Source organism: Rhinopithecus bieti, unplaced genomic scaffold, assembly GCF_001698545.2.
Source record: "Rhinopithecus bieti isolate Rb0 unplaced genomic scaffold, ASM169854v2 scaffold_26106, whole genome shotgun sequence".
NCBI lineage: Eukaryota > Metazoa > Chordata > Mammalia > Primates > Cercopithecidae > Rhinopithecus > Rhinopithecus bieti.
Window position 1 is genome coordinate 199,394 of NW_016811748.1, and position 8,848 is coordinate 208,241.

Consider the following 8,848-nt stretch of genomic DNA (forward strand, 5'->3'; position numbering starts at 1 on the left):
CCCCTATAAACATCTAAATTTGGTATTCTCAATGCCTACTTCCTTTTATACACCCACCCCGCCCCCCAGTCCTGCAATGCTGCTGCTCTATTTGAAACCCCTGTAACTACCTTTATCTAATGTTTTTTTTTTTTTTTTTTTTTTTTCGAGACAGAGTCTCACTGTGTCGTCAGGCTTGAGTGCAGTGGTGTGATCTGGGCTCACTGCAGCCTCATCCTCCCAGGTTCTCCTGCCTCAGCCTCCCAAGTAGCTGGGATTACAGGCATGTTCCACCACACCGGCTAATTTTTGTATATTTAGTTGAGATGGGGTTTTGCGACGTTGCCCAGGCTGATCTTGAACTCCTGGTCTCAAGCGATCTGCCCACCTTAGAATCCCAAAGTGCCGGGATTACAGGTGTGAGCCATCATGCCTGGCCTCATGAACTCTTGATAAGAGTCAAAATTGAAATAGTATCTTTGGAGAGATCTTAAAAAAATATGACTATTTAAATACACATATACCTTGACATAGTCCATATTATTTTAACAAAAGAAATACCTGTCTTTCATAAAATGTTAAATGACATGCTTTTCTCATTGCCCTGTTAATTCTACATCTAGGAATCTGCTTTGCATTTATTAACCCTCAATCAGTAAACACACACCCTCAAAAACTTCATTATAGCATGTACTGAAATAGATAATACTGGGAAACAAAGTATGTGTTTAAAGTGGCAGACATGATTTAATAGATGATGACTGGAAACAATCATTAAATTGGTTTGACATTACCAAGAATTTTGTCCAAAAAAAAAAATATGCTAATATCAAACAAGTAGAAAGTTAAATATGCCGGGTGCGGTGGCTCACGCCTGTAATCCCAGCACTTTGGGAGGCCAAGGTGGATGGATCACAAGGCAGGAGTTCAAGACCAGCCTGGCCAAGATGGTGAAATCCCATCCCAACTAAAAAATAACAAAAATTAGCCAGGCGTGGTGGTACATGCTTGTAACCCCAGCTACTCAGGAGGCTCAGGCAGGAGAATGGCTTGAACCTGGGAGGCGGAGGTTGCAGTGAGGCGAGGTCACGCCACTGCACTCCAGCCCAGTGACAGAGCGAGACTCCGTCTCAAAAAAAAAGAAAAAGAAAGAAAAAGAAAGCTAAATATAATGTACAGTGAGATTGTATATAGTGTGACTCCATTTTTTGTTCACAAACTCTCTTACTATTCACACACAAACACACATGGTATGTATATATGTATATAGTCACATGTTGCAGAACAACATATTTTGGTCAATAACAAATTACATATGTGGTGGTTCCACCTCCTCAAGAGGGGTCTGAGGCAGGTCCTTGGGCAGTATTGTAGAAAGCATTGTGATCACAGGAGGTGACAGCTCCATGCATGTGGCTGCCCCGGAAATCCTTCCGGTGGGACAAGGTGTAGAGGTCAAGACAGTGGTACTGATCATTGTGTCTCAGTGGACACCCAGGCTAATGTGTGTGCTTATGTCTTAGTTTGCAAAGAAAAAGTTTGAAAAGTAAAAAATAAATAAATATTAAAAAATTAAATGGAATATGACTTGTAGAATAAGAATAAAAAGAGCGTATTTTATACAGTTTTACAATGTGTGTTTTAAGCTAAGTGCTATTACAAAAAAGTCACAAAGTTAATAAAAGTAAAAGGTTTGCCAGGTAAAAGTTTCAGTAAGCTAAGGATAATTTCTTATTGAAGAAAGAAAAATATTTTTTAATGCATTTAATATAGCCTAAGTGTACAAAGTTGATAAAGTCTGTACCCGTGTACAGGAATGTCCTGCGCCCTCACGTTCACTCACCACCCACTCACTGACTCACTGAGAGCAACTTCCAGTCCCGCAAGCTCCATTCATGGTAAGTGCCCTAAACAGGTTACCTTTTTTTGCATTTTATACAGTATTTTTACTGTGCCTTTTCTATGTTTAGAGACACAAATACTTACCACTGTGTTACAGCTGTCTTCAGTACTCAGTACAGGACCATGCCGTATTTGTTTGTAGCCTGGGAGTGACAAGCTATACCACACACTTATGGCCTAGGCTTGTGGTAGGATACACCATCTGGGTTTGTGTAAGCACATTCTGTGATGCTCACACAATGACAAAATCACCTAACGATGCATTTCTCAGAACATATCCCCATCATTAAGCAACATATGACTGTATTTGTATTCAGATAGAACCGATATCTGGATGTACGGTTTGAAATTGTTTAAAAGGCTCATTTCTAGCTTGGGCAATATGAGGAGACCCCATCTGTACAAAAGTCAAAATTAAACATTAGCCCAGCATGGTCGCACAAATGTACGGTCCCAGCTACTCAGGAGACTGAGACAGGGGGATCAATGGGCCCAGGAGGTCAAGGCTGCAGTGAGCTATGATCATGCCACTGGCACCCCAGCCTGGGCGACAGAGTGAGACCCTGTCCTCCCCCACCCCCGCCGAAAAAAGACTCTCTTTTAGAAAGTGAAGTGGAGGTTAAAGACTCTCATTAGGCCGGGTGCGGTGGCCCAGGCCAGTACTCCCAGCACTTTGGGAGGCTGAGGCGGGCGGATCACCTGAAGTCAGGAGTTCAAGACCAGCCTGACCAACATGGAGAAAACCTGTCTCTACTAAAAATACAAAAAAAAAAAATAGCTGGGCAAGGTGGCGGGTGCCTGTAATCCCAGCTAGTCGGGAGGCTGAGGCAGGAGAATCACTTGAACCCGCGAGGCAGAGGTTATAGTGAGCCGAGATCCCACCATTGTACTCCAGCCTGGGCAACAGAGCAAAACTCCATCTCAAAATAATAATAATAATAGTAATAATAATAATTTCACATTGGTAGATGTATTGCTTTGTTATAATTAAACAATGAGTTGTGACATAAGTGCTGACTGTGTATCTTTGTGTGTTGGTGTGTCTGTCATGTTTTTTTTTTGAGATGGAGTCTTGCTCTGTTGCCCAGGCTGGAGTGCAGTGGCGCAATCTGGGCTCACTGCAAGCTCCGCCTCCCAAGTTCACACCATTCTCCTGCCTCAGCCTCCCGAGTAGCTGGGACTGCAGACGCCTGCCACCGCGCCCGGCTAGTTTTTGTATTTGTAGTAGAGACGGGGTTTCACCATGTTGGCCAGGATGGTCTTGATCTCCTGACCTCATGATCCGCCCGCCTCAGCCTCCCAAAGTGCTGAGATTACAGGCGTGAGCCACTGCACCCGGCCTGTCATAATTTATAAATGTTCTAAGAGCAACGAGTGTGTTCTTCAGATTTTTCTAATCCTTGAGGCACTCCCTATGGCTTCTTTATTTACCAAACCAACCTAGAAGTGCAGACCTCTGAGCTGAGTTCCTCAATGCAGAAACCTACTCACCATTTTTCCTTGTCTGCTGCCAGGCAACACTGAAAGAATGCAGGAGCACAGACGCAGCCAGAGGGCCTCAGTCAGATCTCGAAATGCCGTGTACCCTCTTGGACGCACACAGGTGCTACAGCCAGGTGTAAGGAAATCCAAGTGCCTCTCTCAGGCTTGGCCCATTCCTTATAAATGCAGTGGCCCACAGTATTTATTCATATGGGTTTACTGCATTTACACAGTGTTGCAGCTCTGCTGAGGGAAGACTGGAGACGGACCCTGATAGCAGCCTGGGTTCATCGGCATCTCACACCGCTGGGGAAACTTCAGAGCCACAGGGATCACTAGCACGTCCACTGAGACAGAGCCGTGCACCACATCAAATTGCCCCATCTCCCGTCAGGTCCCGAGAGAAAATGAGAACCATGAGAATTTGTCCCTTGATATAAAAAGAATTTACTACCTCACGTAAGTAAAATTAGGGAACTCAATCCACTGTTGTTCTAAAAACATAAATACCAATGAGCCATTTGCTCCCCTCCCCTGTTCCCAAGAATCATTATATGGCTAAGAAAACAGCTGAGGCATAATTGGTCCCATCCTACCTAGAACAGAATCATGCACTTGTTTTTTTTTTCTCCTTGTATCTGCTGAAAATAGGGCCAAAATATTTTGACATCTTCTTTTTACTAATATTTTTATGTCTGAAAGAAAGAACCCACTGTCCTAGATAGTGAAAAAAAATCATATAAAGTGTATTATTACATACATTAAAGAGCCACGGGGTGGCCTGTTTTTTTTTTTTTAATTTATTTATTTTGAGATGGAGTTTCGCTCTTTCGCCCAGGCTGGAGTGAAGTGCTGCTATCTCTGCTTGCAACCTCCACCCCCCCAGGTTCAAGCAATTCTCCTGCCTCAGTCTCCCTAGTATCTGGGATTACAGGCACCAGCCACCATGCCTGGCTAATTTTTGTATTTTTAGTAGAGATGAGGTTTCACCATGGGGGCCAGGCTGGTCTCAAACTCCTGACATCAGGTGATCCATCCTTGTTGGCCTCCCAAAGTGCTGGGATTATAGATGTGAGCCACTGCGCCCAGCCTTATTTTTACTTTTTGATTTGAAAGGAAGATGTTAGCATACATAGGTTTATACTTTAGTTTCAAAAACTAATAAGGAAATTGAGCAAGTATCATTACTTAGATTGTGTATATGTAACTATGTTTGAAGGCTCTTGTAAAGACAAAAATGACATCACAATGCTGAATTTTTAAAATAAAATAAATAAATATACAGCTATAGCCAAGCAATGTCAGAAAAAAATCAGACTTAGAGTCAATTAACTAAGAAACTTATCAATTTGACTGGGTCCTTTTGGGTAGATGTAGTCAGAGAATTAGAGAGTAAAGAGACTATTCTACATAAGTGAATGTGTAGAATTCACAGAATATGTGTGGTACACATACGCAGGCATCCTTTCTTCTTCCCTGTGTAATAGAAAAGCAGACCACGGAGGGCCCCAGCAGCACAGAGAAAGCGTGCACCAAGGAGTCGGTGCTTGCAGGGCAGTCAGGCTGAATAGATTCCAGTGTTCCCAGTTCTCAGCCCTCTGGGGTTCTAGGGGTGGCAGTCACCAGTCTAAGTGCTTTCCATTACTTCCGCTGGCTAAGGAGGTTATTTTACTTCCCACTCCTGATTGCTCCGTATAGCCCCTCCTCCCAGTCCTCTTCACTCAGGGCCTTCTCAACATGCTAGAAAAATTTGTTTAAGGCCAGGCACAGTCGCTCACACCTGTAATCCCAGCACTTTGGGAGGCTGAGGTGGGCGGATCACCTGAGGTCAGGAGTTCAAGACCACCAGCCTGGCCAACATGGCAAAACCCCGTCTCTACTAAAAACACAAAAATTAGCTGGGTGTGGTGGTGACTGCCTGTAATCCCAGCTACTTGGGAGGCTGAAGCAGAAGAATCTCTTGAAGCTGGGAGGTATAGGTTGCAGTGAGCCGAGATCATGCCACTGCACTCCAGCCGGGGCAACAGTGAGACTCCATCTCAGAAAAAAAAAAAAAAAGTTTATTAAATTGATAAACCAGTCACCTGATTTGGAGGAGGGGGACATGGGGATATATTACCCTGTTCTCACACTGCTATAAATATCCGAAACCGGGAAATTTATGAAGAAAAGAGGTTTAGTTGGCTCACGGTTCCACAGGCTGTGCCAGAAGCAAGGCAGCGTCTGCTTCCAGGAGGCCTCAGGGAGCTTTTACTCACGGCAGAAGGCAAAGCAGGAACTGGTGCCTTACATGGCAAAAGCAGGGGCAAGAGAAAGTTGGGGGGCCACACACTTTTAAACATCCAGATTTCACAACAACTCATCCAAGGGAGATGGTGTTAAACCATGAGAAACTGCCCCCATGATCCAATCACCTCCCACCAGCCCACCTTCAACACTGGGGACTATAACTGAGCATGAGATTTGGGTGGGGACACAAAGCCAAACCATATCAGAGAGTTACTGAGCAGATCAGTTCTTAGAATAAATTACCCAGTCTTCTGGATATATAGACAGAGTTCTGGAGGGTTATAGCTTAGAAAAGGCTAGAAGCTCATGTTGGGGACTTTCTCTTTTAGGTTTCTCTTTTTCAAGAGACAGGGTCTCACTCTGTCACTCAGGCCGGAGTGCAGTGGTGTGATCCTGGCTCACTGCAGAGTTGAAATCCTGGGCTCAAGTCCCTCCCAAGTGGCTGGGACTATAGGTTTGCACCACCATATCTGGCTAATTTATATTTTTTTGTAGAGACCAGGTCTTGCTTTGCTGCCCAGCTGGTCTCAAACTTCTGGTCTCAAGCAATCCTCCCACCTCAGTCCCCAAAGTGTTGGGATTACAGGCAGGAGCCACTGTGCTCTACCAGCATTGACGTTCAAATTTTTACAGAGAAGAAAAGAATTTCACTGGTAATTGTCAGAGCAGTCATTAAGGATATGTCAGAAAGAAAAAAATTATGATTTGAGATAGAAAAAAAGCCCAATGTACATAACAGAGAAATGCACAGTAATAGGGAAGTGATGAGGAGAGCAGACCCAAGACACCCCATTTCTAGACGGTGTGGATGCACCATATTGTTTAGGTAAAGAAAGGTACATAAACATGAAAGTCAATTTAAAAAAAAAAAAAAAGCTTCTAGTCTACGTAAGTTTATAGAAAGTTCCTCACATTTTTAGTGACAATATCATTTTGCGAGGTGGCTTATGGAGTATGAGACAAAGCATAATGCAAAGGTGTCACTGCGATGTCACGGGGAATCAAAACCACAGGGGGTTCAACGGGACTAGGCCTGGACATGCCAAGTTATCAGGTCACGAAATCCATCATGTTTACAAACTTAGTCTTCTGCTCAATTTTTCTCTATCCCCAAAATTTTACTAATTTAGCACTTGGAATTAAACTTTATTGGCCAATTGTTATTGTTATATCAGTATACTACGTTACATTTCACACAACACTTTCAGGTCTACCCATTTTGCTCTTCAGATAGTCAATCATTTATTTATTCAAAAAATACAGATTGATAACAAACCAGCATTGGAGGTGCTTGAGAAACACTGAACATATCATTGTCAAGAGACAAAGATACCACCCCTTGTGGTGTTTACATTTAGCACAAAAAGGCAAAACATAAATAAATAAAATAAGCCTAATAAATAAGAGAACAATATAGTACACTAGATGACACGTACTCTATGGGGAACAAAGAGCCCCACTGAGCCCAGCAAAGGCAACTGGAAAGGTGAGCTCCGGATGGGCTCTGGGGTGAGTAGGGTTATACGGCATCACTGAGAAGCTGGATCTCAGAAGACTCAAAGGAAGAAAGGGAATAATGAGTCAAGGGGACATCAGGGAAAAGGGAATTTCAAGCAGAAGCCACAGCGGGGGAAACACCCTATGATGGGAAGCGCCTGCTTTGGTGGAAACCCAGCCATGAGGCCAGGGCAGCTGGAGCAGAATGCAAAGGGAAGTGGGGGAGGAAGAGAGAATCAGAGGAGGGATGGGGGTTCAGAACCTCTAGGGCCTGGGGGTTCACTGTGAGGATTCTGACTTTCACTTGTCATTGTGACGGTATCACCATCTAGGTCACTGTGATGCCAACATATCCTTGGGTGCTAAAAGGATCAGCCCAGCTACTGTAGAGAGAATGGGAGCGGAAGAGCCTAGAGCCCAAGCAGGACCACTGGTGAGGAAACGAAAGTCATACTCCAGGGTGGCAGGATGTAGTTCCGACCATGGTTACAGCAGCAGGGTGGCCAGGACACCTGAACCCCAGACATATTCTGAAGGTAGGACCAATAGGGCTTGATGGACTGGATGTGGGCTGGAGGAATCCAGAAAGCACTCAGTTGGATGCCTGGCCTAAGCAATCAAAAGAATGGAGTTGTCATCCAGTGACAGGGAGAAGCCTGTGGTTTTTGTTGTTGCAGTTAGGGAGAGACTTGGGGAGAAATTTGTGGTTAAGTTTTAGGCAAATTGAGTTTAAAATGTCTATTTTAATGTCAAGCGGACAGCTTAATATAAAAGACGCATTCAGAGGAAAGGAGAGGGAAAGCCAGGAAATGGGTATGGAGGTAGAGGATTTTGCTGGTAATGAAACAAAGTTCCAGAGGAAATAGTGGAAGCCTTTCAGGAGTTGGAAAGAGAAAGAGGTCATTACAGGAGACACACACAACTCTGTGAACCTAAGAATGCAAGAGATGAAGACTCACATCCGTCTACTGACTGACATAACCATAATAGAATGCACAGTGAGACAGCATTCAGCAGAGACAGTCAGACCAGAGTACTGGGCTACAAGGTGGGAAATGGATACTCCTGGGCCTCTCGTTCCACTCTATGGAGAGAGTAGAAGACATGTGGAGGTGTTCTCCCTCCCACTCAGGGCTTCCCCATCTCAGTGAATGGGTGGTTCCCCACGGAAGGGGTATCTCAGGCCACCCTCCTGATCCCTGGGGGAAGGGATGCTGTGGCTGAGCTGAAGGCCACCTTCCCTACACAGACCTTGCACGAGGGAGGGCTAGAGCACACTGGCCCGCGGAACACCAAGAGGAGGGACATGAGGATGCATTATTCCCTCTGTTTGCAAATCTAACACAGAGAGTAGAAGTGTTCGCTCATGATCAAACAATTTAAAAAGTCTAGGAAGAAGGCTACATTAATAATATGATTGGAAGGTAAGTTAAAGATGTCAGTCGAAAAAATCTCCCTGGAAGAGAAAACATCTTGAACTTCAAATTGAGGAGGAAAATTAAACCTTCTGCAGATTATTGTCAGATAATGTTAAATAATTTGCCATTAATTAATATTTGGTTACCATTTAAACATTTTAGCATTTGTGTAACAATTAATTATTATTATTATTATTATTTTTTTTGAGACCAAGTCTCGCTCTTCGCCCAGACTGGAGTGCAGTGGCGCCATCTCAGCTCACTGCAAGCTCTGCCTCCTG